The sequence below is a fragment of the Stegostoma tigrinum genome, chromosome 16 (assembly GCF_030684315.1).
Source record: "Stegostoma tigrinum isolate sSteTig4 chromosome 16, sSteTig4.hap1, whole genome shotgun sequence".
Classification (NCBI taxonomy): Eukaryota; Metazoa; Chordata; class Chondrichthyes; order Orectolobiformes; family Stegostomatidae; genus Stegostoma; species Stegostoma tigrinum.
In genome coordinates this window covers 1,310,938-1,337,710 of record NC_081369.1, presented here as the reverse complement: position 1 = coordinate 1,337,710, position 26,773 = coordinate 1,310,938, and positions in this window count along the sequence as shown.

Sequence of the window (26,773 nt, the reverse complement as noted above, 5' to 3'; positions counted from 1 at the left end):
TGCAAGATCCCCTCTCAGCCAATCGTCATTCTGACTGCAAAATATATCTGACTGTTGCTGGATCAAAATCCTAGAATTCCCTCCATAAGGACACAGTGTGGCAACCGATAGCACATGGACCGCAATGGTTCAAAAATAACTCTCACCACCATTTCTCAAGGGCAATGAGGAACAGGCAATAAATGCTGGCCAACCAGCGATGTTAGATTCTCACAAGTGAAGTTAAAAATAAAGTCTTCTTGAAATCCACATATTGCATCTCATTGGACTAACGAAAGGTCATGCTTTTTGGAAGTTTTAAAATGTGAAGGAAGTCTACAGTAAATGGCACAACACTGAGAAGCATTAACATAGAGAGGGATTGAGATAAACAGGTGCACACTTCCCTGAAAGTGGCAACAGGTATGGATAGGGTAGCCAAGAAGGCAGAGACCTTGCTTGCATCTATCAGTCGGAGCATGGAGTATAAAGATTGACAAGCCATGTTGGAGCTATAGAAAACTTTCATGAGGCCACAAGTGGAAGATTGCTGACAGTTCTGGTCACCACATTACCAGAAGGATAGGATCATAGATCATGGAAACAGGCCATTCGGTCCAACTCTCCCAAGCTGAACAATTTTTCCAAACTAAACTGAACCCATTTGACTAGATTTGACCGTGATCCATCTCAAGCTTTTTGATTTATGTAAATAGTCAAATGTATTTTAAATGTGTAACTGTACCTGCATCTGCAACTTTGTCCGGCAGTTCATTCCACATTAAAACCGCCCTGTGTGGAAATAAAAGGTTTCCTCTTAATTCCTTTTACATCTTTCTTATCACAACTTAAAAAATATAACCTCTACCTTTGAATTCCCCTACCGTACAGAAAATACCTTTGCTATTCATCTTATCTATTCCCCTCATGATTTGGAATACCTGTAAAATGACACACCACAACCTCCTAAGCTTCAGTGGGAAGATCTCAAACTGTCTTTGGAGACAGAAAAGGTTTACCAGGATGTTGCATAGTTTGGAGGATATTAGCTTCGAGGAGAGATAAGGCAAAACTTGATTTGTTTTCAGTTGAATCTTGGAAGCTGAGTGTTCATCTGATGGAAGTTTAGGCCCTGTTGAAAAAAATGTGCACTCTTTGTCAGAAATTTTAAATAGTGGATTCCTGCAGATGGATCTACTTAAATCACTGACTGTGCATCTCAATTTAATTTCTGGATTCCGAGCTGAGACAACAATTTGAAATTTAATTATTGTATAAACCTTGTGATAGTGGAATTAACCTGATAATCCTCTCACTGCAAGTGACTCCCCAGAGACAGGAATATGGACCATCACCCCTGCACAGAGCATGTTCAGCCCAGAAGACAGCAAGGACTGCAGATGTTTGAAATCATAAAATGTGAAGCGGAAGGATCCAGGCAGGTCAGACAGCACCAGGCTCATCTCTGATTTAAATGCAGTTTTTCCATTGTTTTTGCATGAACAAAGCATTGGATTGATAACTCAGATAAATTTTGAGGATCAATATATAACCTCCTCACACCATTTCTTCCATTCATTTAATGGATCCAAACCATTAATGCTCAATAGGTTAAGACCTCCAAACAAATATTGGTTAAATGAATGTTTAATCCATAGCAGGGGTATTTGCACATTCACTCTCACTTAATTCAACATAATTTCCTGAAAAGAAATTCAAAGTTCTATTCTACCGCAATAATTGAAAGAAACAGTTTGTCTCAAAATCATTTCCAGCAACAATCTGGAGCAAAATACACTCAATCTGAAAGATCTAATGGAAGCACATAATGAACAGGAAGCTGTGAAATCAGCAGCAGAGGTATCGACTGCTGGTGAAAGAAATTTGTGCTGATCTTTTCAGTAACTCAACATAATTCTGATTTTGAGAATGATCGTCACTTCAGCTGGGATGACAATAAGACAGTAAAGTTGATTCAGAAGGGTCTTCTGCTTCAAACCAATGTCTTGTTCACATCAAAGAGGGAAAGCAGCCAGTGTATGTCACAGTGATAATAACTATTGGTTAAGGGATAATATTTTACAGTACCTACCAGGGCTCCGTTGGCTGAGAAAATTCTCAAAAAAGTTCTGTCTAACCTTTCCAACTGATTAGGGTGAGGGCTGAAAAAAAATAGAAAAGACTGGAAGCATTTGCAAAAGTTATTTAGCTGAGATCTAAAATAGTTCTCCCTTCACAGATTGCAACTTCCCTAAAGATTGATTTTGATTGATTTAACCCTAACGCCACATTACAAAAAGGATGTGGACGCTTTGGAAAGGGTGCAGATGAGGTTCACCAGGATATTGCCTGGTATGGAGGGCACTAGCTATGAAGTGAGTTTGAGTGGAGTAGGATTATTTACATTAGAAAGACGGAGGTTGGGGGGGGGACCTGATTGAGGTCTACACAATCATCAGAGACATGGACAGGTGAATAGCAGGAAGCTTTTTCCCCCGGGGGGGAACAATTACTAGGGGTCATGAGTTCAAAGTGAGAGAAGGAAAATTTCAGGGAGATATGCGTGGAAAGTTCTTTACGCAGAGGGTGGTTGGCGCCTGGAATGCGTTGCCAGCGGAGGTGGGAGATGCAGATATGTTATCGTCTTTTAAGATATATTTGGACAGGTACATGGATAGGCGGGGAGCAAATGGACACAGACCCTTAGATTATAGATGACAGGGTAGACAGAGGATCTCAATCGGTGCAGGCTTGGAGGGCCGAAGGGCCTCTTCCTGTGCTGTAATTTTCTTGGTTCTTGTTGTTCGAAACACTTTTCAAAGCAGTGCAGCAATGACAGTACAAACACAAACGGTTAGGGAAAGTTTTGATGTCTGCTTGGTTCAGTTCAAAACTGGGGAAGGTATAGAATGGTTTGTGATGAGAATTGAGATGAACGTTCTCACTAAATAAATTCAATTTAAGTGGTCTTAGGTACAAAATAAAAGATCAGCGCATTGGAAACAAATTGTAGAATGTTAGAATCACCTCTGGACCTTAGAACTGAACAGAAATCAAAACTATACTTTGAAGACAGGAAACAAATTGAGACAAATGTGAAGAAGGCACTCATAGAACACAGAACATAACACAATACAGCACAGAACAGGCCCTTAGGCCCTCGATGTTGCGCTGACCTGTGAACTAATCTAAGCCCATCCCCCTACACTGTCTCATCATTATCCATATGCTTATCCAAGGACTGTTTAAATGCCCCTAATGTGGCTGAGTTAACTACATTGACAGGCAGGGCGTTCCACACCCTTACCACTCTCTGGGTAGAGAACCTGCCTCTGACATCTGTCTTAAATCTATCACCCCTCAATTTGTAGTTCTGCCCGCTTGTACAAGCTGGTCATCATCCTCGGAAAACGGCTCTCACTGTCCACCCTATCTAATCCACTGATCAACTTGCATGTCTCTATTAAACCCCCTCTTAGCCTCCTTCTCTCCAATAAGAACAGACCCAAGTCCCTCAGCCTTTCTTCATCGGTCCTGCGCTCCAGACCAGGCAACATCCTGGTAAATCTCCGCTGCACCTTTTCCAATGCTTCCACATCCTTCCTGTAATGGGGCGACCAGAACTATACGCAATATTCCAAATGAGGCCGCACTAGCATTTTATACAGTTGCAGCATGACATCACGGCTCTGGAACTCAATCCCTCTACCAATAAAACCCAACACACCGTAAGCCTTCTGTTAAGAATCAACCTGGGGGGCAACTTTCAAGGATCTATGAACATGGATACGAAGATCGCTCTGCACATCAACACAACCAAGAATCTTTCCATTGACCCGGTATCCTACCTTCCTATTATTCCTCCCAAAGTGAATCACCTCACATTTATCCGTCTTAAACTCCATTTCCCATCTTTCGGCCCAATTCTGCAGTTTATCCCAGTCTCCCTGCAACCTGCAACATTCGGTTTTTTTGGTTTGGTAATAGCAGAATAGAGTGAGTAAGTGAGGCAGGTTTATTTATTAACAATTGTGAAAAGCAGTGACAATGAACTGAATTCTGATATGACGGTTTACCTAAGGTTTACTCGTCATCAGGATCAGTTCAAATGGATCGGGAAATGTCAGAGAAATGAGAATGGTGACTCCTGAGTAAATGGCTAAACATTCACAATCTTCCTTCAACATTTCATTAGCACCAGTGGGTGGATGGGTCTGGGAACTGAACCATTGCCATTGGCATTACAATGGGATGAAAACCAGCGCTCAAACCAACACAGCTCTCGAACTCTCAGCCTAAGAGTTGGGTATGTTCCATCCTGTTAGTCCAAGATATTACAATCTGTGCTGTTTGTTCATCATGCAATCAAAAACGGTGGTGAAATTTTCATGAATAGTGCGCTTAAGTAAAGGATACAGTAGTTGGTTATCCAATATTGTTGAGCAATACACATCACAACAAATTGAAATACTGAAGCATGTATCGCCAAATCAAAAAGACAGGCCACAGGTATCAAACTGAGTATTCGGCATTGTCCTCGTAGATACTCCTCAACAGTATGGTCTGGTGTTTTGGAGGAAAATTGGAAAAAGCAACTTCTATTTGACAGCTTTTTGAGCAGGAGAATTGAAAAATTACTGATGCAAGAGGTTTTATTTTCCATTTGTGTAAATATAATAACACAAATAACAATGGACATACTGGACACCACTTCCAGACAACAATATGGACTACAAAAAAGTCATAGACGTAAACTGGAGAACTACGCATGTAGGGTGGTTTCCAGGTCGGTCAAAGATTTGTGTTGGTTTGGGGGTAGGGTGCAAGCAATCAGGGTTAAGGTTATACACAGGACAGGGTGCCTGATAGGTAAACAGCCTGGAGCCTCGAGTTGGGGGGCCAGGGAAAGAGGGATCAGGTGAGTATGGGCTAGTTTCAAGGTAGGTAAGTATGAGGTAGGTATAGGGATAAAGTGCCAACTGAGTAGAGCACAAGATGTATCCAGAGTAGGGTGCCAGGTCGGTAATGTGCCAGGTCCATCATGTGCTTAGAGCTGAGGTGGAGAGGGCCATGAGCAACAGCGAGGAACTGTTGTTTGTGATGAAGAGGAAAGAGGTGTCAGGTGCTGCTGGAGTGGTCAGATGGTGTCACATCTGGAGCAAGGGCTTGTTGGCTTGAGTGGGAGGAGTTATTTAAGTCTCAAGTATGTTGGTAAAAATGTACAATGCACGGAAAGTAACTGGAGATTTCGGAGAAGGTAGCAGGGAGAGAGAGTTCGGATCTCGAGGGATTGTCAGAGCTGTGTCTTGATGTACTCTGGATCCCAGAGGTACGATGATAGGTATAGACTCAGGGTCTCGGGTATCTCTGTTGTGTGCATGTGTGTGCAGCTGCAGGTGGGTTGATTGGGGGTGTATAAAGATGGAGCATTTCTGTTTGTTCAAATTTGTGAATACAGATGATTAGTTTGCTCACAACTTGCTTTAGGTATTTAATAGTCTGATGTTTCCCGACGTACAATGTACTTAACTGCAGCAGGACCCCATACATTTGCCAATTAAAACTAACACATTTAGAGGGTTCAAGGCATACGGGCTTTTCCACTGAAATCTTCAAACTCTATGTCTGCTCTCCAGCGGAGTCGACAAGGTCCAAATCTTCTAATCCATCCTACACTTCGGAAACAATCATCTGACCAATGGAAAATACAGGAAAATGAATGTGGTATTTGTGGATAATGCACAGAAATGGGATTAAAGTCTAAAATGTACAAACTGTTTCTGAGCCAAAAGAATCTTGGAAAATTACCATCAATGCACCGCATAGTTTTGGGTCAATTCCTTAAATTCTCAGGATGTAGATTATTAGACATGCCTTCAATACCATCAATTTCTCTCAATTTTTCTGCTAATACATTGTTGCATCAGTTCCTTCCTTTCACTTAAACCCTGTCTTCCCTCTCATTTCTACTGCATTATTTGTGGCCTTCTTTCTGAAGATAGAATCAAAGTCTGAACTGAATTCATCAGTCATTTCTTTGTTCCAAATTAATAATTCACCCCATGTTTCTGACTGTCAGGGACTGACAAAAATGTTCAATCTTTTTCTCTTTGAGTATCCAAACAAACTTATACAGTCAGTTCTTATATTCCCTACAAGCCCTTGATGATCTTTCCCTGGCTTCTGAACTGTTCTGATCATCGGGTTTATGGCTTTCTCTTGCCAATCGGTATGCTTCTCTTTTGCATCTAAGACTCTCTAACTTCCCACATAACGCATAGTTTTGCCACTCTTCTCTTTGCACTCTTGCATCAAACAGGAATAACCTATATTTGTAGTTCACCCATTCGCTCTTTGAAGATTTGCCATTGCCTATCGACTGTCAATCATTTCAGTAACCTTTCTGAATCCATCGGAGCTAACTCATCCTTCGTTCTGTTATAGTTTCCACAGGAAGGAGTCAGGACTCTACTCTCAGAATCATTCATCTCACTTTCCATCTGGCTGGCAGTGGACAAGATGACCACACACCACCACCTTCCAAGGATACGTAGGAGTGGGCAGCAAATCCTGACTTTGCCATGGTTTTCCAAATCACAGTAAAGAATGAAATAAGTATACTGTGTCTACTTGCAAAATCAGCCCTGCGTCCTTCTGGAATATTCTCCAGGCATTCACGTGCATGCTTTGCAGAGCATTTCACTGTCTGCCTCTTATTTCTATGATCCCAGTCCACATTAGGTATTTCTGCACCCTAATACATTTTCGTTTCAGATCTGTTTGTTCAAAGGACTGGAAGTAATATCATCCTAACTACATCCTTGGAGGATTTGGTTGCTAATGTATATAGACTGCTTGAGTTGGTGACAAGGTTGGGATTATTTGACACAGAAAATGAAGTACCCTTTCAATTTGGTACCAATACTCGCTGACGTTGAGTTCATTTACTGTCCTGTGCTTATCGCTATTGGAGTGTCTGGTAAGTAATATCTGTCCACATTTGTGCAATTGGTTTACTGTTTTAGGTTTGAACATTATGCATAACCGAGGCAAGAATAGTGCTCAAAACAGAGCTACTTATGAGAAGTGTTTCTCTTCCTCAACTGCTCATTTGACATTAATTCACCATCTTTTCAAAATCAGTTATGAACCAATCAGGAAACCTGTCCAATGGAATGGTACAGGAAATAAAATACCTTCATGGTTTTCTTTCACATCTTCAAGAGTGATAACTGCATGCAGTTTGATTAATGTAATAAAACCTAACCTGCTGATGTCAAATTACTTATTGTGCTTGCCATGTTTAATACTATTTTAGATCATTTACTCAAATGTTCAAATAGTGGAAATACTCGATGTTGATTGATTAGACATTGGAAACATTGGACTTTGAGAACAGAGCCAACATAAAACATATTTCTTTACGAACTGAAGACAAAAGGTTGAGAAATTTGATTGATAATCACAAGTTTATAATTCAGTGATCATTGTTTGCTGGAAAATCACATCCATTGATTAGAAATTGTTGTTCTTCGATCACACCGCTAAGTGATAATAGTAGTATAACTTACTCCGCCATGATGTTATTCAAAATCTCCAGACTCGAGTGCTGGATGGACAATTCGTGCATTTGAAGTTTGGTCTTAGACAAAGTATATGGGATACAGAATATGTGTGTTGCAGGCTGGCCAGCATTTATTGCTTGTCCCTAGTTGCCCTTGAAAAGATGTTAGTGAATTGCATTCTTGAACTACTGCAGTTCATGTACTGGAGATAAACTCACAATTCTCTCAGGTTTTGAACGACCAGAAGTGAAGAAATGGTGATATATTTCCAAGCCAAATAGTTTCTGGCTTGGTGGGGAAATTGCAGGCGCTGGCGTTCCTATGTATCTGTTGCCCTCATGGTTGTGGATGTAAGTAGATCTAACTTTTTTAGGCACTGTCTAAGAACCTTGGACAAATTTCTGCTGTGCATCTTGTAGATAGTATACAGTACTGCTGCCTAAACATTGATGGTGGAGGGAGTGAATGCTTATGGATTAGGTGCCAAGCAGGGAGACTGCTTTTTGCTGGATAGTGCCAATCTTCTCGAGTGCTGTTGGAACATAAAGGCAAGTGGAGAGTATTCCTGAATTGTTTATTGCACGTGGGAGATGGCTTCGGAAGTCAGTGTGTGAGATACTCATGGCAGTATTCCAAACCTCTTATTTGCTCCGGTAGGTATTGTATTCATATGGTGACGTCAGTTGAGTTTCCAGTCAACAGTAACTCCCAGAAAATTGATAACAGATAATTCAGTGATTCAATGTCAAGAGGCAGTGGTAAAATTGTATTCTAATTAGAGATAGACATCGTGAGGTACCAAGATTATTTTTCACTTCTCAGCACAACCCTTGATATTGTCTCAGAGCTAGTAGGAACTTTCCATGCTGGAGTGTGAGTTAACAAGCTGTGGAGCAGGATGAACACTGCAGGCCAAGCTGCCGCAGAGGAGCAGGTAGGCTGACATTTCTGGCCTCGACCCTTCCTCAGAAATCGGGGAGGGGACTGCAGCTCTGAAGTAAATAGAGAGAAGTGGAGGCGCTAGTAGAATTTGGATAGTGGAGCAGATAGTTGGAAAGATGATGGACAGGTCAAGGAGGTGGGGTGAAGCCAGTAAAGGTGAGTGTAGGGAGGGAGTTGGGATGGGAGTTGGTTCCTAAGGAAGGAGGGGTGGGTTGGTGGGAGGGAAGATGGGCAGGTCAAGGAGGCGGGGATGCGGTTAGTAGAGGTTGGGTGAGATTCGGTTGGATGTGGGGCGTTGGGGTTGATCATTGAGGTGGGAGGAGCGGATAGGTGAGATCCTTTAGCTCTTTTTGTCACTTGCTGCTACCTTGATTGACTTGCAATTAATCCTGCTTGGTAGCTTCGCCAGGTTGGCAACTCATTTTTTAGTTGTGCCTTGTGCCGTTCCAGCCCTTTGCACTAGACGTCTGGCTTGATGATAATGATTGAAAGGGGGATTTTCTGGGTCACAAGGTTGCAGATTTGTGATTGGTTCTGATGCTGCTGATGGCCAAAAGCAGCTCACGGATGCCCAATTTGAGCTGCTGGATCATTTCGAACTCTGTCCCACTGAGCTAAATGGAAGGTATTCTCAATGTCAAGGTGGGTCTTTGTTTCCACAACAACCATGCGGAGGTCATTCTTACAGATATGGTCATAGACTGATGTACCTGAAGCCAACAGATTGGTGACGATGAGGTCACGTATATTTTTCACTTTTTTTGGTTCCTTCACCACCCACCACAGATGCAGTCGAGTAGCAGTAACCTTTAGAATGTGAACAGTTCAATCACAAGAGTTGTGCCATTCCTGGTGGTGAACATTTAACTCCCCAGCCAGAGGACAATTTTCACACTTGCTGCCATCAGTGCTTTCTCTCAGTGTTATTCAAGAGGAGGAATACTAATTCATCAGCAGAGTCACAACAGTGCATGTTAAACAGCAGGAGGTTTGCTTCAGAGATACTAGGAACTGCAGATGCTGGAGAATCTAAGATAACGAGGTGTAGAGCTGGATGAACACAGCTGGTCCAGCAGCATCAGAGGAACAGGAAAGCTGACAGTTCAGGTCTAGACGTTTACTTCCGTGTTATACCTAATTCCATGAGACTTCATGAGATCCAGAGTAAATCTTGAGTAATTCCAGGGCAACTCCCTCCTGATTGTAGAACGGTGTGTCACCACCTCTGCTGGTCTGTCCTGCCAATGGGACAGGGCGTATCCAGGGACAGTGATAGTGGTGTCGGCAACATTCTCTGCAATGAAATTATTCATGCATGCTTTTAAAATTGTTATTACTTCAATTTGAGGAATTTGGGAAAAAGAAAAGGTCTTTTCACAAAACATTTCCTGTGAAAAACTTTGGTGAATGAGATGGAATTATTGAATTTCTGATGTAGCAAATTCAACAGAAAATTTGGTCAAACTTGTGAATTGAACCCATACACCTGGTTTTATTTATTTATTGCAGTTAACGTGTTGGCGATTGTCATCCTTTCTCGGAGAGAATGCGGTCTCACTAAGTGTATCACCCAGTACCTGATAGCAATGGCGACAGCAGATTTCCTCGTTGTCATCGCTGATGTGATGTTGAGGTGGCTTATTATGTATTTCCCAGTATCTTTCCTGGATATTACTCATGTCTGTAGTTTTGTTATGGTGCTCATTCCTGCAACCACAATACATTCCGTCTGGATGACTGTTGCTTTCACCATTGATCGATTTGTGGCTATTTGCTGTCCAAAGCTGAAAACCAAATACTGCAATGAAAAAACTGCATCTGTGATTATTGGAACAGTGAGCGTGCTGAGTTATTTAGAATGCATTCCCTGGTTTTTCAAATTCAAATCCAAATACATCTTCAATAACCTGCAATGGTTTTGCATTACAAAACCAGAGTATTACACTTCATTTTTCTGGACAGTTTATGAAATACTCCATCGCATTCTTGCCCCTTTACTGCCATTTGTTATTATTCTTGTTTTGAACACTCTCACTGTCAGACATATTTTAATAACAAGCAAAGCGCGTAGGAGACTCCAGAAGGACAGTGACAGGGAGCGGTCCAGTGACCCAGAGATGAAAAAACGCAGAATATCCATCATTTTACTCTTTGCTATCTCGGGAAACTTCATTATTTTATGGATCCCTTACGTTGTGTGTTTCCTGTATCGACGATTTTCATTAATGTATGATTATCCTCCACTTTCACCAACTGCAGGGGCCATTGGAACCATGCTCCAGCTCCTCAGTACATGTACAAACACTTGTATATACACTGTGACCCAGAGCCAATTCAGAGAGCAGCTGAAAGCACTTGTGAAGCTCCCTTTCACTCTCATTCTCAAATCAATCAAACAGTAAATGTAATAGTTTGCATGCATTAGAACTCAATTCCCTCTCATAAATCATCTTAATCCAAGCTGAGCATTTCTGAGCCCACAACATAACGGAGCACGGTTTTCCTGACAACAGAGATCAGAGAAAATTTTCATTCATTTTTATTTTCAATGACTTCTCCATTTCCTCAATGGAGGTTACTCTGGTATCAGCCTCCTGCAACCTGATGGTCCATAATGTTGCAGACTCCATGACTAAGGTTTGATTTCTAGTTTCCCTTCACTTCAATTCCTTTCCCCTGGTTTTTCTGGCTTCTACAATTATGTCAGTGTGAATTTTCCTTCTGATTGATTATACCGTGGGCTTGACTACTTCTTTGGAATTGCTCTTGAATGACTCTGAGAAGAACAGGCCCTATTTCTGCAGTCTCATCACTGAACTGAAGCTCCTCATCCCTAGTACAAGCAGTAAATCCCCTCCACAACCTCGACATGTCACTTGACATATACCCAGCATAAAAGTGAATACTGCATCCTGGGATATGAAGAGATGTAACCACAGTGATATTAGATATACTGGTCGCAATCTTCCAAGAATCCTTAGATTCATGAAAATTCTGAGAGGATTGGAAAACTATTAAGGTGACTTCTTTACTTAGAGAGGAAAGGTGATTAAAAAGAAGATCTGTAACTATAGGCTAAGTGTGCTTTGATTTATATATTTACAGTTGTTGAATATTTATCGTACCAATTTGCTTCTCATGTCCTCTCACTGAAAGCATCTTGCAGGGGAATAACCAGGTGTCTTACCCATTTCCCTTAGCATCTGCAGTCTGCATGCCTTTAAACGTAGTACTATTTTCCTGTACGTTGTTATTCTCCTCTTATAAGCAAGGGATACGATGACAGAACAGGTTTTGGACAATAATGTACACTGTGTAAAGGCACCTAGTTTTCATGATAGACTGGTCTGGGTTTGGAACATTCTGGGTTTTTTGTGGTCTTGGGCACTGCAGTTTCCATATACATTTGCATGTGATGCATCCAGACAGTACGCTTTCCAATCAAACGATGGGAAATACGCAATGGGGGAAAGAGCTTCCTCCCATTCTGACCTTCTGATTTCTGTCCACTGAGACAGGCTGTCCTGTTTTTTAGGCCATTAATTAGCAACCATGTACCTGAGGCAATCTCACTGTGGTAAAGATGATAGTGTTACAAATCTGTCGTCACTTACTGATCCAACAGTGTTACATGGTAACAAGGTGTAGACCTGGATGAACAGCTATACCCCTTGTTATCTCAAACGTGTTTATCCAGCTCTACACCTTGTTATCTCAGACTCCAGCATCAGCAGTTCCAATTATCTCTGAGTGTTACATGGCTACAGGTTGTTGAAATGTTTACAGGTAATTCTGCTTTACTGCGTGTTTCTTTGACAGAAATTGGCTGTAACGCGATTGATGAATAGTGGATACTGCTGGATAATGCAAACATTCTGCTGTACAGGTATAGCAATTTTCACGAGCGATGTCCCTACAGTGCAATTTTCAATGGCGAGGTCACACAAAAAAGCAACTATCATGTTGTTGGAGAACTACAGATGCACTACATACAGATTCTGTCACAATGTCACAGAGTGCGACCTTGTTTCTATTATTGCTCCAAATGTGAGACAGTCTACCTAACTCTTTAAATTACAATCCTCACTGCTATTATTCTGAGGCAGATGAGCCACTGATTGAAACACCACTGTTACACCGAGAATAACTCCCTAACCTGTTTGCACAACACTGATGGAGTACAGTGCAACAGTCTAGCCCACTGCTAAGGCCAGTCATTTCTTGGTGATATATAGACTTTACTTAGGCTGCTGTGTTTAGCAGACAAACACATAAGACTGTACATTATCCAGATTTCACCTGAAAAGTGATAAGTTGTGAGGCGATGACCATCTTCAACAAGAGAAACTCTAATCACTGGCACTTGACATTCACTTGCAGTACCATCACTAAATCCTCAATTTAACAACTGACCAAAAACTGAACAGGACTAGTCGCAAAAAGACAGTGGCTACAACAGCAGATGTGATGCTCGGAATACTGCAGTGAGTAACTCACTTCCTGACTCCCCAAAGCCTGCCGATCATTCACACTGCATGACCCAGGATTGTGACACAATTCCCACTTGTCTGGATGAGTGCAGCTCTAACAATACTCAAGAAGAGTGACATGATCCAGAGCGGCACAGTGGCTCAGTGGTTAGCACGGCAGCCTCGCAGCACCAGGGACCCGAGTTCGATCCCAGCCTTGGGGGACTGTCTGTGTGGAGCTTGCACATTCTCCCCGTGTCTGCGTGGGATTCCTCCGGGTGCTCCGGTTTCCTCCAACAGTCCAAAGATGTGCAGGATATATCGATCAGCCATGCGAAATTGCCCATAGCGTTCAGGGGTGTGTGGGTTATTGGGGGATGGTTCTGGGTGGGATGCTTCAAGGGGTGGTCCCATCCTGGCCTTCTTCTCTCCAATGAGAACAGACCCAAGTCCCTCAGCCTTTCTTCAGAAGGCCTTCGCTCGAGTCCAAGGAACATCCTGGTAAATCTCCTCTGAACCTTCTCCAATGCTTCCACATCCTTCCTATAATGGGGCGACCAGAACTGCAATATTCCAAGTGAGGTCGCACCAGCATTTTGTCCAGTTGCAGCATGAAATCATGGCTCCAGAACTCAATCCCTCTACCAATAAAACCTAACACACCATATGGCTTCTTAACAGCACTATCAACCTGGGTGGCAACTTTCAGGGATCTATGGACACCGACACCGAGATCGCTCTGCACATCCACACGACTGAGAATCTTTCTATTGACCCAGTATTCTGCCTTCCTATTATTCTTCCCAAAGTGAATCACCTCACATTTTTCCACATTGAACTCCATTTGCCTCCTTTCAGCATAATTCTGCAGTTTATCCAAGTCTCCCTGCAACCTGCAACATTCTTCCACACCGTCCACCACGCCACAACTTTACTGCCATCTGCAAATTTACTAACCCATCTACCTCTGCCTGCGTCCAAGTCATCTATAAAAATGACAAACAGCAGTGGTCCCAAAACAGATCCTTGAGGTACACCACTAGTAACCGGACTCCAGGCTGAATATTTTCCATCAACCACTACTCGTTGCCTTCTGACAGAAAGCCAGTTTCAAATCCACACTGCTGAATCTCCCTCAATCCCATGCCTACACATTGTCTCCAATAGCCTACCATGTGGAACCTTATCAAAGGCTTTACTGAAGTCCATGTACACCACGTTAACTGCCCTACCATCATCCACATGCTTGGTCACCTTCTCAAAAAACTCAATCAGGTTTGTGAGACAGGACCTGCCTTTGATGAATCCATGTTGACTATCTCCAATCAAACTGATGCTTGCGAGATGATTATAAATACAATCTCTTATAATCCTTTCCATAATGTTTCTTGCAACAGATGTAAGGCTTACTGGTCTATTATTACCTGGGTCATCTCTATTGCCCTTCCTGAACAAGGGCACAACATTTGCAATCCTCCAGTCCTCTGGTACGAAACCTGGAGACAATGAGGACTCAAAGATCAAGGCCAAAGGCTCCGCCACCTCCTCCCTAGCTTCCCAGAGAATCCTCTGAAAAATCCCATCCAGCCCAGAGGATTTATCTACCTTCACACCTTCTTGAAGTGATAACGCCGCCTCCTTACTAACCTCAATCCTTTCAATCCTAGTAGCCCGCAACTCAGTCTTCTCTTCTACAATAGTTTCCTTTTCTTGAGTGAAAACAGATGAGAAATATTTGTTTCACACCTCTCTGATCTCCACAGGGTCCACATACAACTTCTCACTTGTCTTCGACTGGCCCTATTCTGCCCATAGTCAATCTCTTATTCCTCACAGACCTATAGAAAGCTTTAGGTTTCTCCTTCATTCCACCTGCTAATGTCTGCTCATGTCCCCTCCTTGCTCTTCTAAACTGTCTCTATAATTCCTTCCTAGCTAATCTGTAACTCTCCATCGCCTCATCTGAAACATCTCGTCTCATCGTCATATAAGCCTCCCTCTTCCGCTGAGCAAGAGATACAATTTCTTCAGTAAACCACGGTTCCCTTTCTTCATCACTTCCTCCTTGCCTGACAGGGACATACCTATCAAGGGCACACAATATCTGTTCATTCAATCAGCTCCACATTTCAATTGTCCCCATCCCCTGCATTTTGCTCCCCCATTCTATTCCTCCTAAGTCTTGCCTAATCGCATTATAATTGCTCTTCCCCCATCTATAACACTTGCCCTGTGGCACGTTCCTATCCCTTTCCATCACTAAACTAACCGTAACCGAATTATGGTCACTCTCTCCAAAGTGCTCACCTACCACGAAATCAAACACCTGGCCTGGTTCATTACTAAGTACCAGATCCAGTGTGGCCTCTGATCCATCTGACGTACGAGAGTTTTAACATTTCCAGTCATCTTTGCAGAGCAGCTCCACTCGGTTCACAATAAACAACTGAACCTCCCAGTCACGAACCATTTTCACTCCCCCTCCCATTCCTCAGATGACATATCCGTCATGGGCCTCCTACAGTGCCACAATGATGCCACCCGAAGTTTGCAGGAACAGCAACTCATATTCCGCTTGGGAACCCTGCAGCCCAATGGTATCAATGTGGACTTCACCAGCTACAAAATCTCCCCTCCCCCCACTGCATCCCAAAACCAGCCCAGCCTGTCCCCGCCACCCTAACCTGTTCTTCCTCTCACCTATCCCTTCCTCCCACCTAAAGCCGCACCTCCATTTTCTAACTACTAACCTCATCCCGCCTCCTTGAACTGTCCGTCTTCCCTGGACTGACCTATCCCCTACCTACCTCTCCACCTATACTCTCCACTACACTATCTTCTTTTCTCTCCATCTTTGGTCCGCCTCCCCCTCTCTCCCTATTTATTCCAGAACTCTCCCCCCATCCCCGTCTCTGATGAAGGGTCTAGGTCCAAAACATCAGCTTTTGTGCTCCTGAGATGCTGCTTGGCCTGCTGTGTTCATTCAGCTTCACACCACCGATCTGTTTCTGTTTTGTATTCCACATCTCCATGCATACTTGACAACGCTTGATTCATTTGCCTACGAAGAATCTGTCTACCTCCATTCTGAAAACATTCAGTGATCTGTCTTCCATTGCCTCCTGAAACTTGCAAAGATGCATAACCTTCCAAAAGCAAATTCGTCTCACATTTTCTTCCTGAAAGGGCAATCCCCAACAGTCAAACAGTGCAACTAAATTCTGCACTGAACCACATAATATACACATCCACCTTGTTAATATTTACTGTGTTCAATGCTGCAATTATTGTTTACAGACAGACAGAACGATGCAGTGAGGTCTATTTCACCCGCAGCTAGGGAACTGGTTTCTGCAATGTAGTACATTTCTCTGTCATAACTTCTGCTTATTTTTGCAAGATATGGGATGGGTTAAAAGGGTGTGATCTCATCTTCACTGTTTAGACAGTATAAATATAGCGCAGGTTTTCACAATGGCATATAAATCATTTGTTATGGAATTTGTTTACTGTTGAGACACCTGGGTCAGGCTTCCATTCATTTAACATATTGAAACCACAAAGGCTCAGCTTAGCAGGGCCTCCAAAAAAAGTAGTAAAATGAATATTTAACCCATGGCAGGCACATCCACATATCAATGCTCACTTAATTCAATATATTTCTCTGCAAAAAAATTCAAAGTTTTATTCAGCTGCAAGAACTTAAAATCTGGAGCAACATACACTCAAACTGAAAGATCGAGTGGAAGCAGATAATGAGCAGGAAGCTGTGCAATCAGCAGCAGAGTTATCGACTGCTGGTGAAAGAAATTTGTGCTGATCTTTTCAGCAACTCAACATAATTCTGATTCTGAGAATGGTATTCACTTCAGCTGGGATGACAACAAGACAGTAAAGTTGACTGAGAAGGGTCTTCTGCTTCAAACCAATGTCTCGTTCTCATCAAAAAGGGAAAGCAGCCACATTGTATGTCACAGTGATAACAACTATTGGTTAAGGGATAACATTTTACTCTATCTACCAGGGCTCTGTTGGCTTCAAAAATCCCATGACCCATTTTGAGTAGTTTCTGTTTTTACTTCAGAATTCCAGCATCTGCTGTATTCCACTTTTGTGGGAGGCACAGAGCTTTTTGCTTTGTAAGTTCAACCAAATGACCGAGAATTAATTCAATGACTGAAATTCTGGAATTAAAGCCATTCCCAGTGTTCGTCTAAACTGGTAACTTACTGTCTATAAGTGAATGAAACAAGTTATGATCGAAGTGCTCATGAATTTGCACTATGGCATGAATGCCCTGTTGATAACAAATGAACTAAAATTGTAAACTACCATTACTCCTTAAATCTTAAACCAAACATATAAAATCAAAAGTGCTCTTATCATCATTTCTGTTGGCCTATACTCCTTTGTTCTCACTCTCATGTTTCTTTTATACATCCTGTGTTAGACTTGGTTCTGTAACATATTTAGATCTGATTTGTACTTTGACATGAATCCTATCTTTTTCATGATAATCTCTAAATGTTCATTCACTCAAACAGCTCCACCAGTTAGTCGAAGGGGCACGGCCAGAAATGTCAGCCTTCCTGCTCCTCTGATGCTGCTTGGCCTGCTGTGTTCATCCAACTCTACGCCTTGTTATCTCATCTGTCAGTGCCCTGTTTTCTGCTTCATGGAATATCTCCATTTTGCTCTGCCACTGCCTCTTCTTTGAATGACATCAATTGTTCACTTACTCTTTCCTGACTGACTTGTTCGTTTTGGTCGCGGTGATAATGACAATAAGAAATAAATGTCCCCTCTGATGTGAGATGCTGACAAGGTGGTAGAAGTTAAAACCAAAAAAAAGTCCTTCACATCATCACTCTGTTACTCATGACCACAGTGTGTCCAATCCGCAAGCATGTTTTTTTGTTTCTCTCCATCATTCAATTCTCCGAATTCAGTATTAATGTTTATTCTGATGCTACATGTCTCTCTCACATATGTTTGCTCAAAGAACTGGAACTAATACCAATGATCATCCACCCAATTTGTATCCCTGGAGGATCTGTTTTGTACGTATAAATGATGATCATAGTACCAGGTAAGCTTGGATTGCTTTTGGATCAGCTGGAACTGCTTTCCTCTGAGTATGAAGTATCCATTCAATGTGTTTCCAACACTCGCTGATGGTGAAATCATTTACTGCCCTGTGCTTGGGGCGATTGGAGTGCCCAGTAAGTTACTCATACCTGTGTGGCATTGTGCAATCAGATAAAGGTTTCTGTTTTGACTCAACTTTAACGTGCAATTCAGCTTCAATTGTGCTCAAAACTCTGTTAAAATATAAAACTGTATCTTCTTCTGCTTTCATGCAAAATTACTTGTTTCTCTTTCTAGCACAAATTCTGTCATGAGCCAGCATTATGTTGAATTGAAGAATATACTGTTCTTGGTGAATTAACTATTAACTATCGTGAGATATTAAAGACTTCAAAACCATAATGTTTTGTTTGAACTGAGTTAATATTGTGCTTATTACAAAACATAATTACTGGAAGGAGAATTGACTCATTTCCTGCCTGTGTACAACTCTGTGCTAACTTACCGAAAAAAAATTAAAATAGTTTGACAAAACTATTTGCTAGTTAAGCTGACATTGACGACAGCGGTGTATCAGTATTTGTGTGAGCACAGTGAATGGTGAATGTATTGTTGTATGATTGGTTTCATTTCAGTCCGAAGCAAATTGTAGAATGTTGGAATCACCCCTGGAAGTGGGAACTAAATCATAAATTTAAAATATATTTTGAAAATAGGAAATAAACTGAGAAGACTGATAATAAGCACATGGTTCAAGCAGAATTGGGTGAAGAAATGAGGAAGGTGCACTTATTAACGAAAAATAAGTGAAAAGGACTGAGAAGAACTGATGTCAGATAAACTGGTTTAAGTAAAGTTTGTTAATGACCAGGATCACTTCAAATGGATCCAAATATGTCACAGAAATGAGAATGGTGACTGCCGGGTAAATGGTCAAACGTTCCCAATCTTCCGTAAATATACGGGTGGCACCAGAGCACTGATAGATCTGGGAATTGAACCAATGCTATTGCCATTACACTGCATTGAAAACTAGCCATCCAGCTGACAGCTAACTGACTCTCAACCCTCACTCAATAGCTTGTGATGTTAATCCAAGAAGTTACATTCATGCTGTTAACATCATGCAATCAGAAATGGTGATGAGATTGTCTTCGATAATTGCACATATCAAAAGGACTCAGTAATTAGTAGTTATACATTGTTGTTGAGCAATACATATCAGAACAAACTGAAACGTGTAACCAAATCAAAATGAGAGGCCACATCCATCAGACTGCGTATTCATCATTGTTTGCATTGTTATTTGTTCAAAGTATGGTCTGATGTTCTGAAGGAAAACTGGAAAAAGCAACCACAGTTTGACAGCCTTGAGCGGGGTAAATGAAAAATCATTGATGCAAGGAGTTTGTTACCATGTAGAGAATGTGATAAAAAACAAAATAACAACGTATGCATTGGATGTTGTTTCTGACCAAACCAAGGTGGAAGAGAAAGCAGTGCAAGATCTAAACTGGAGAACACACATAAGGTGGGTTTCAGGTGAGGAGCAGGTTCCCAGGTAGGAAAAGTTTAAAGTAGGTATGGGGTAAGGTTCCAAGATGTGTACAGGGCAGCGTGGTACATAGATAAATTTTCAAGTACATAGCAGGTAGTGTGCCAGGTACTTCAGGTGCCATGAGATGGAGGGTGTCGAGACCATTGGCTGGGAAGAGATGTTTAAGATGGCAAGAAAAGTGGGCTCAGGTGCTGATGAAGTTGTGAGATGGTTTCAGGTCTGAAGCAAGAGCTTGTTGGTTCTGGTGGTGGGAATTTGTTAAGTCTCGAGTATGTGTGGAAGATTTTGGGACGGGGGTGTGAATGTGCTTCAGGTCATGAGAAAGTACAGGAGGTATTGGGGACGGCAGCAGGGGAAGTGGAGATCAGATCTGGGGTTAGCCGGGGTGCTGTGAGTTTAGTTCGGAGGGGTGCTAGGCCCCAGCAACAGGAGAGTGGAGGTAGACTCAGGCTGCCGTGTTTCTGCAGGTGTGTGCATGCGCATGTATGCGTACGGGCAAGGTGCATGCATGTAGAAGTCCTGGTTGTAGGTCTTAATTTGTGAATTTTCCAAGACAAACTGAGACGTTTAGAGTGTTTTTGGAATATGGGACTTTCCAGAGTAATATTCATTCTCCAAGTCCGTTGTCGTAGGGACGCGACAAGGCCCCAAACTGCAACTCTCATCGACACTTCAGAAACACTTGTCTCACCAGCAGAAACTCCAGGACAAAATGTGGCTTTACTGGATAGTGGAATTAAATTGGTTTAAATGGGCATTCTTTTCTTCATCTGTTTGATGTCTGAAACACAGTACAATGTACATCTGTTCCAATTAACTACAAGTATTTCCATTTTTCCTGCCAAGAACGCATCCACAGTAACAAGGCATTTTCAGATATCATGTGCACAAAATTAGCATTTTTTGTTACAAAACTGGCGCATTGCATCTGTGCAGTAATTTTAACATTTTATTAAACAGTTAACTTGATGGCAATCATAATCCTATCTTGTCGTACCTGTGGACTCTCCAAATGTGTCAATCATTACCTGGTGGCCATGGCTACAGCAGATCTTCTGGTTGTCATCACCGACGCAATCTTGAGATGGTTTATCATTTACTTTCCAGTTTCTTTCCTGGATATTACTGCTGTATGTCGTTTGGCAGATGTACTAATGACTGGCACCACAGTGTGTTCAGTATGGCTCACAGTTGCTTTCACCTGTGATCGGTTTGTGGCTATTTGTTGGAAGGAGCTAAGAAATAAATACTGCACTGAGAAAACAGCACATGTGGTAATTGGGACAGTGAGTGTGTTGGGCTGTTTGGAAAGCATTCCCTGGTTCTTCAAATACAGAGCTAAATACACCTTCAATAACCTGGAGTGGTTTTGCGACACAAAGCCAGAATATTATACTTCAGACATCTGGACTGCATATGTACTCCTCCATCGCATTCTAACTCCTTTAATTCCATTCCTTTTGATTGTTGTCTTGAACATTCTGACAGTCAGATACATCCTCATGGCAAGTCAAGCCCGCAGGAGACTCTGGGTGGAAACTGAGAGGGAGGCTCCTCATGATCCAGAGATGGAAAGGCGCAGAAAGTCCATCATTTTAGTCTTCGCTACCTCAGGCAGTTTTATCATGTTATGGATTATCAATGTTACATGTTTCATCCATCAGCAGATTGCATTAGCGAATGATTTACATCCACCTTCACCCATAATTGCTCCAGCTCCTCAGTACCTGCACAAACACTTGCATCTACACAGTGACAAAGAGTCAGTTCCGAGAGCAGTTAAAAACAATCAGTCTATTATCCTTCCGGTTTGATTCTCAGAACAGTCAAACTATGAACTCCTGTTTTCAAATGCTAATTTGTTGTAATCGGACTTTATTTTAATCTTCATGGAAAAGTTGTTGCAAGCAGGGAAAACTCAATGGTATTCGGCGGCGAGTGAAAGCAAGATTCAGAGGTAGTCAGCATCAGGTAGACAAGCAAGTGAGATTTGAGCCTGACACAAATCAACTTCAGTGAGAACAGCATGCAAAAGCAAGATGTGGACACAGGCTGCATTTGTTAGAGCAGTAAGTGGAAGTAGTCCACAAAAGCAATCACCATCAGTTCGAGGAGAAAGCAAAAAGAAGACCCTTAGAGTCACAGAGATCCACAGCACAGAGAAAGGCTGTTCAGTCCATTCTGACTGGGCCAGTCAAGAACAATAGTATTCCATTCCTATTTTCCAACACTTGTCCATTGCCTTCCAACACTTGGCATCGCAAACGCACATCTGAATACTTCTCAAATATTAGGAATCTTTCTGCCTCAACCATGTTTGCAGATTGTCAGCCAATATCAGTTCGACTATCGAGTGAATGGAAAACCAGACATCATTTAAGATCCATCCAGTGCACTCCACTCCACTCCACTGTCACCAGGAACAGAGCACACATGTTCGGAGAAAAATCAATGTCTGACTGAATACAAATGCAAGGCAAGAAGCTTTTTTGGCAGAAATTGTGCTTCTTGATATTCCAATCTCTTGTAAAATATGAATAAAGATTGTACAAACTAGGGTTTGACTATTGATAGTCATGTTTGTTCATGATAAATCATAAATTGTTTGGTTATCTTATTCAAAAGGAGGAAAGGTTATTGGTTTCCAAAATTTAAGCTGTCATGTTCTTTGTACTGATGAGGCTTTAATTCATTACTTAATTCAGATGCAGTGAGGTTCGTAAGGAGGGAGGCATGCTCTGATTGTAGAATGTGGGATCTGCTGGACACCAGTGTGATCCACGAAAACCACTACTGCAGTAGTGCTTAAAACTGGAATAGTTTTGAATCAGGCTTTATGGCCTGGTGCCCAAACTATAATGGCCGTGACACAGAGGTGGAATGTTATCTGGGCACCATTTGCCATGAGGTGGATGCACTGTTTAAAATGGCGTCTTGTGCTTTGGTTCATTAGGGAAACAACAGTGTGACTGCCACTGGGGCAGTCACTGTATTTGGAACAGGAGTGTAACAGACTTACCCTCAACAATAATGCAACAGCTTTAAGTTAGTCTCAGATTGATTTGAAGAAAATGAGAGGAGCTGTGTGGACAAGTTACTTGACTCTTGCACCTTGATACAGGAAGACATTCAAGGATTCAAGTTGAGGTAAGAAATACAAATATTGTGGTGGTCACAGACAATGTTATCATGGTGGGGACAGGCTGTTGACGCAAGAACGTACAACAAAGAAACTGTACAAAAAGGTCTCTTGCCTGTCCTGCCTCAGCAATCAGAACATCTACTCAGAGCTTAAGTCAAGACAATGTTATCATGGTGGGGACAGGCTGTTGCCGCAAGAACGTGCAACAAAGAAACTGTACAAAAAGCTCTCTTGCCTGTCCTGCCTCAGCAATCAGAACATCTACTCAGAGCTTAAGTCAAGACACAGAGTGGGAGGATATGGGTCCAGTCATTGAGGTCACTGCAGATAATAAGGGTATAGGCAGAAGAAAGAAAAGTGTTTTGCATTCTATGAACAAAAAGCCAGGTACCAAATTATTAAAAAAAATTCAGTTATTATTTCTGGAGGATTATCTGAGCCACACACATTGCGGGACGAGGTAAATAGGATGAAAGAAATGCTTGCAGAGCCCAAATGCTGCGTAATATAAGTAGGTTCTGGATCACGGAGCACTGGCATTAGTGCTGGGGAAAGTAGGGGCTCTCTTCTACAGGGATGGACGAAAAGTGAACAATGGTGGGGCTATTGCTGAAATGAGCCACATAATTAGGGAAATGGAGAGGGACTTAAACCAAACAGTGAGGAAAGGAATGCAATTTGGTGAGACATTGCAAATCAAAGAACACAGACAAGACAGCAACGAATGGAAAATTATAAATAGACCACGACACGAGAAGGTAAAAGTACAAATCGAAGAGTACTTCAACAGATAAGGCTCGTTGTTCCAAAACAGTGAAAGCCAATCTAAAGACTATCTTTCTGAAAGAACATATCATCCAAAAACAGATGAGCTGGTATTTGTAATACAAATAATGTATGATCAGATAGGCATATACCATACCGTCTTAAGTATATCTTAAAAACTATCTTCCTATGTTCAATACACACAAGAACTGTCTGCCCATTATCCAATGGCAGAACGCTCAATTACACGTTGATGTAGCACACGATTTTAAATGATGAATTCCATGCTGCCTCAGGTTAATAATACTGTCAGATGGAAGAGTAGAGTTAGCCCATTCAGTTGATCATTTCTGCTCCATCATTCAATAATGGATGATATGTTTCTAAACTCCTTTCCCCTGCCTACTACCTGCAACTGATAATTCTCTTACCAATAAAAAAAACAAGCCACTTGGCATCCACAGCCTTCTGTGGAAATGAGTTCCACAGATTCACCACCTTCTGGCAGAAGACCCTCCTCTTCATCTGATTCTGTGTGGTCATCCCTTTGCTTTGAGGCTGTGCCCACAGATCCTCATCTCTCCTATGAGTGGAAATATCTTCCCCACATCCACTGTACCCAAGCAGACTGGGTTGGTGCTCTGTAGCTATCAAGCTGCTGTTTACTCATGAATGAATCTCTTTTACAATAGTGGACATCTCGCACAACACAAACTACAATCTGAGCAGAGATAGTAGGAACTGCAGATGCTGGAGAATCTGAGATAACTAGATGTTGAGCTGGATGAACACAGCAGGCCAAGCTGCATCAGAGGAGCAGGAAAGTTTGACGTTTTGGACTAGACGCTGCTTCAGAAATGGGGGAGGGGAAGGGGATTCTGAAATAAATTGGGAGAGACCGGGAGGCGGGTAGAAGATGGATAAAGGAGAAGATCGGTGGAGAGGAGACAGACCAGTCAAAGAGGTTTTTTCAGATGTCAGGGAGGGGAAGGGGTGTCTGATTTTTAAAAAATTTTCTTTCCTTCTTTCCTGTTCCTCTGATGCTGTTTGGCCTGCTGTGTTCATCCAGCTCTACACCTTGTTATCTGACAATCTGAGAAACTGGTCAGATTGGTCAGTAACAGACAAGATTGCAGTGAAAATTGGTAAACAGATTGACTTCATAAGTTTCAAAACTATGAAGTTCTTCACTTGAGAAATTAAAGTAAGAATTCATCTTTTTACTCAGCATGTGATGGGAATCTGGAATGGACTGCTTGAGAAGGTAGTGGAGACTGGAAACCTTACAACCTTTAAAAAATATTTGGATGATTACCCCGAATATCATAACATTCAAAGATATGAGACAAGGACGGGAAATTGGGATGAGTGCATGTTGAGTGATAGTTTTGTCAGTGTCAACCCATTGTCCCAAAGGGCCTTTTTTGTGCTTTATTCATCTATGAACGAATGTCTACTCCCTCCACCACTGATGCTCAGGAACAGCATTGTGTACTATGTTCAAGAATCACTGCACAAATTCAACAAAGATCCCGAGACAGCGCCTGCTAAATCCACAACCACTTTCATCTGAATGGAAGATGGACAGACACATGGGAACATCACCACCTGCAAGTTGCCCTCCAAGCTGCTGATCAGGCAAACTTGGGAATATATAGCCGTTACTTCACTGTTACTTGCCAAGCCCACATTGACATTATGGATCTACTTGCAGAATATGGACTGCAGTGATTCAAGAAAACAACTCACCAATACCTTCTCAACGGCAACTAAGGATAATTACGGGTCTGTCCAATGATGTCCACGTCTCACGAGTTAATATGCAAAAAAAAAGCATTCCATCTTTCAACAAGCTCATTCTTGTTCCTTCTTTTTTCTCAACTCCAAAAAAGTATCGGCTCAATCTTCAAACTATTCTTCCTGGGTACCAAGATCTTCTCAGAATCTCTTACACTCCAGTTCCAATAAGACTCAACTTCCCCAGTTGCAGTCACACTGTTGTTTCCCCGATGTTCCAAATCACAAGACACTATCTTCAACAGTGTATCCACCTCATGGCAAAAGGTGTCCAGACAATTTTATACCTCACTGTATCCCGGAAATTACAGTTTTGGCAGGAGACTGTAAAGCCTGATCCAAAATTATTCCTGTTTAAAACACTGCTGCAGTGATGGTTGTCTTCGATCAAGGTCATAACAACAGTGCTATGAAGGAACAATTATGTTTAAGAACCTTTTTATTCTTAATCAGTTTCAGGTTCCACAAGACGAACTCACCTTGTGATTATACAACAGCTGTACTCCATAAAGCCCTGAGATAAGGTGAGAATGACAATAAGGTAGTATTCAGCAGAAGGCACTGTTCAGGAATCATGGTAAAACTACAGTCAATGATAATCATGGGGACTCTCCACACTGCTTCATGTAAAAGCCAGCACAAACAAATAGACTGTGGTTGTTGGCAGTCAGTCATCTTAGGTCTGGGTCATCTCTGTCGTAGATCCTAATGGGAGTGTCCTAGAACCAAACAGCTGCATCTACTTCATCAAAAAACTTCTCTCTGTCATACCATTTTTTAAAAGGAGATCTCCACTGATAATTGTTCTATGTTCAACATCATTCAGTAACTTCCCAGATCATGAAACAGTCCATAGCCATACAAAATAACACATGGATAAATTGCAGAATTCGGCTGATGACTGGCAAGTAACATCCACGTCCAATAAATACCAGACAATGAATACTTCCACAAGAAGGATCAAACTATTTCAGCTTGAGATTGAAAGGCATGATTTTCCAAAAACAAAAATCCCTTGATTTCTACCATGCCCAGCATGATGATACCATCAAACATACCATTCCCATTCTTCCTCTGTCAACATTTTAAAGGACTGTTCCCTCTGTGACACCATGAAACACGTGTCTATCAGCCTAAATACCTCATGTTCTTCCAGTGAGATCTCATAAAATTGAAGGAGGTGCAATGCATTCTCTTTTGCTTCCTCCGGCCCCACTGTCCAAACTCCCCCAAGTGAAGCTGCATCATAATTGCACGTGTTACAATCCTGTACACTATACTCAGTGCTCACAATGTGATGTCCAATGTGATGCACATGCTGAAGAACCTGAGATAACAAAGTGTGGAGCAAACACAGCAGGCCAAGCAGCATCTTCGGAGCACAAAACCTGACATTTCGGGCCTGGACGCTTCTTCAGAAAAAAAGATCACATCAGAATTGAAGATTGCTATGTGGAACATTCCCACT